Source organism: Colobus angolensis, unplaced genomic scaffold (genome assembly GCF_000951035.1).
Source record: "Colobus angolensis palliatus isolate OR3802 unplaced genomic scaffold, Cang.pa_1.0 Scaffold35, whole genome shotgun sequence".
NCBI classification, from domain to species: Eukaryota; Metazoa; Chordata; class Mammalia; order Primates; family Cercopithecidae; genus Colobus; species Colobus angolensis.
This window is the reverse complement of record NW_012116821.1, coordinates 10,311,684-10,315,848: the sequence shown is the minus strand read 5'-3', so window position 1 is coordinate 10,315,848 and position 4,165 is coordinate 10,311,684.

Below are 4,165 nucleotides of genomic sequence, written 5' to 3'. Positions count from 1 at the left end.
CTCCACCTCAAAAAAATAAAAAATGAAAAAATAAAATAATAATAATGTAATGTCTTTGAGTCCGGCTGTTTATTGTTTGCTGTGGCGAAGTCTGGCAGGGAAAACACTATAATGTTGACAAATAAGAAAAGCAACATGGAGTTCAAAATCTAACACAGAAATGTCATGCTTACCAGGATCGTATCAGTTACTTTGATGATAAGACCTTGTCCTTTTAGAACATTGGCCTCTGCACGGCTGGGCCGGGTGGCTCATGCCTGTAATCCCAGCATTTTGGGAGGTGGTGGCGGGCAGATCACCTGAGGTCAGAAGTTTGTCACCAGCCTGGCTAACATGGTGAAATCCTGTCTCTACTAAAAATACTAAAATTAGCTGGATGTGGTGGCGCACACGTGTAATCCCAGCTACTTGGGAGGCTGAGGCAGGAGAATCGCTTGAACCTGGGAAGCAGAGGTTACAGTGAGCAAAGATTGTGCCACTACACTGCAGCCTGGGTGACCAAGCGACATCCCATCTCAAAAATAAATAAATAAGTTTAAAAAAGAACACTGGCCTCCGATCCACCAGAAAGAATTTCATAAGATTCAATGCTAAAGCTCAGCTCGTGGCTTGTTAGGTCAGCCCCTCATTCAGACTCGTTTAGAATCTATTTACTCCGACTTCATACACAAATCTGAAAGGGTAGGCGATCTGCTTTCCAGTCCACAGAAGACTAGAAAGACAAATCAAAACGCAGAGCCAGGGGGACAGTGCTGGAAACCAGCACCCTGAGAGAGGGTAGCGGAGGGAACAGATATCCAAGTAGCTGGAAGAGGAGCTTTGCAGAGGCCCAAATGTCAGACTGATTCATGTCAGAGATGACAGCCCCATCCACAGCTCCCCTGACACTGAGAAAGACAGTAACTGTGCTCCTCAGCACGTCCCGAAGCCGCCAAGACAAGGACAGCCCACGATCAACTGCAGCATGATGAAGAAGTTCATAGATTTTGAAGGAATCTCTATACATAATGGTTCAAGTTTTATTTCCTGAAGGATATCAGTAACATCGAGAGCAAAAAATGACTCATTCCCTAAGATGTCGGGATAGCCTAGTTTTGCTTTGTGTATTTGCATGCAAGTTATCCTAGAGATAAGGCACACTGTCATCTATTAAACTAGTCTCCGATGACCATAATTTTAGATCATCAAGTGACAGGTTTCTCAGATTATGAAACAATAATTAGCCTTACCTTCATGAGTCTGTAAAGCATGTATGACTATCTCAGGGGACCCTGCATGTCTCCTAGTGCAGGTTTCACCACTGACGCTGGCAAGAGCTGGAGCCAGCCCGGGACTGTGGTTATTTTGCATACACGAAAAGTCTGGTAATCTCTTTGAAGGGCCTGGACTGTGTACAAAGATCCCTCCCTTTTCGCATAATGGTACTTTACTTCCTGGATTATAAAGATATTATTTTACTAGAGAGAAAGGAACTGGATTTGTGGCACATTTTTGTCCAATGATTTAAGCTAATTCCTCATGTTCAAAATGAAACTTTCAGTTATAAGCTGACCAAAGGAAGCAATATATTTCAAACTCAACAGAATCTTTTTATTCACTCTTCCAATCTACAAACATCCCAGATTCCAACATAATTACCACCTCAGGTGTTGGTTAAAGAGCACTTTTTAACTTCCTATGGTGGACATTTCTAAGCATCCAAAAAGTAGACAATAGCATAATGAACTTCCAGGTACCCAACCTTCAGCTTCAGCTGTTACCAATATTTTGTCAAGTCAGTCTTAAACAGTATGCCTTAGTGTGCCTACATGAAACTCCCTCTATTTTAATTTTCCAGAAGGCTGGATATTTGGGCAGCCAGGCCTCCAACCATGAGGTATGATTAGAAAGATTGCAAAGGCTCTTCACCCTACAGATGATGCGTGCCACCAGGAGTGATATATTCTTGGTTCTCTCTCTCTCATCTCTCTGAAAACACAAATGCTCCTGCTGAGGGGCCATTGCTGAAATTCCTAAACCTTGTTAAGAGTTGGTTTTTATCAAATGATTTTGTTCTAGAACAGGAGACTTTGGAGGGACAGCCTAACATCCTTGTATCCTGGGGATGAACAGGGCCCTGGAGGGAGAAAGGGAACAGTGTGATGTGAGGTAGGAAAGCCAAATTCACAGTGTTGTTTTGGCTTAGCCCTGGTAGTAATTCCTGTAAGAGACTGTCTTAGAAAAAAAATTACATTGGGAACATTTTTATTTCAGTAATCAGGATTTGGGAGTCTTAGAAAGGATGAGGTAGAAAGCCCTTTCACCGTATTTTTAAAAATAGCTTAAATCCACATTATGTTTCAGCAGTGAGAAAATATTCTGGAATTCAATTATGTAACTACAGGAAGTAGGACGGTTGGTTAGAAAGAGTTTTACTTTATTTTTTTATTTTTTACTTTTCTTTTTTCTTTATTTTTTTTTTCTTTATTTTTTATTTTTTGAGACGGAGTCTCGCTCTTATCGCCCAGGCTGGAGTTGGCTTGCTGCAACCTTGGCCTCCCAGATTCAAGAAATTCTCCTGTCTCAGCCTCCCGTGTAGTTGGTGTTACAGGCACAGGCCATCACGCCTGGCTAATTTTTGCAGTTTTAGTAGACACGGGGTTTCATCATCTTGGCCAGGCTGGTGTCGAACTCCTGACCTCAGGTGATCTGCCTGCCTTGGCCTCCCAAACTGCTGGGATTACAGGCATGAGCCACTGCGCCCAACCTGTTTTTTACTTTTCAGTTGATGTCATTCAAAAGTTGCCAGCCAACATTCTTTTAGCAGCTGTGACAAGGGTCCCTCAGCTTAGAAAGAATCATTTGAGTGGCACTCCTCACTTACATTCTGTGAGAAGAGAAGAGTATACTAGGACTTTGTTTTTGTTTTTTTGGGTTTTTTTTGGCTTAACACATGTGGCTCTTCTCTGTCTGTTCGGGAAGTCCCTGCAGCAGGGAGTGGGCACAGGCGCAGAGCTGACCGAGGAAGGAGATGGAGCTGTTGTTTGCTATTCTTGAGGTCTAATATTATAAAAGCATCCTTGAGGGACTGATGTGGACTCGACTAAGATCAGCTGATAGAAAGCATTTGAGAATTTGGCGGGGTGTGGTGGCTTGCGCCTGTAATCCCAGCACTTTGGGAAGCCAAGTTGGGAGGATTGCTTGAACCCAGGAGTTTGAGAACAGCCTGGGCAACACAGCGAGACACCCATCTGTACAAAAATTTAAAAAATTAGCCAAGGCTGGTGATACACAACTATAGTCCCAGCTACTTGGAAGACTGAGTGGGGAGGATCGCTTGAGCCTGGAAGCTCAAGGCTGCAGTTAGCTGTGATTGCACCCACTGTGCTCCAGCCTGAGCAACAGAGCAAGACCCTGTCTCAATCAATCAATCAATAAAATAAAAAAGCATTTTGTGAAAACGCACCTGACCCAGCGGGTTGGTGCATGGTCTACGGTATCAGGTCAAATTCATAGGCAGGGTCCTGCAGTGAAGGCCTCTCGTAAAGCCTGCAGGGATGGCCTGAGGCCCCACACCCGGGCACTGTCCCCCAGCCCTTCCTCACCAGGTGCTTCTGAGCCCTGAACTGCTGGGCACGAACTTGAAGAACCACCGATCACACGGCTTGGAAGAGCCCATCCACTTCTGATATTTTGTCACCAGTCATCTCTGCCGAGAATTCCCTGGGCACTTTCACTGTGCTGAGTGGTGTGGTGGGTCCTCTGGGGAGGTGACAGCTCTGTCATCGAGGAGCATCACTCAAGGTGGAGAACAAGGGGTTCATGGAGAGCTAAGGACAGGACTTCTCCAGCCCCCATAAGCCTTCATCCTAGTTACCATGGAAACAGTGATTGCTTAATTATTTTCTCACCATATAGTAGACTCCTGAGTGTAGGAAAGGTGTCTGCTTGTAGCCTCAAGGCCTAGGAAAGCGCGGGACACATCTGCCTTCATTCCATGTCCGTGGAACGAACAGTGGCCCATCAGCTGGCTTGAACAATGCATGGAATGATGAGATAAAAGAAAGAGAAGGAAACAGGGGCCAGCCTGACGAGGGCCCGAGTTCCAGGGAGTTTGGGATCTATCCTTCAGACCACAGAGGCTCATTGAAAGTTTCTGGCCGGGCGCGGTGGCTCAAGCCTGTAA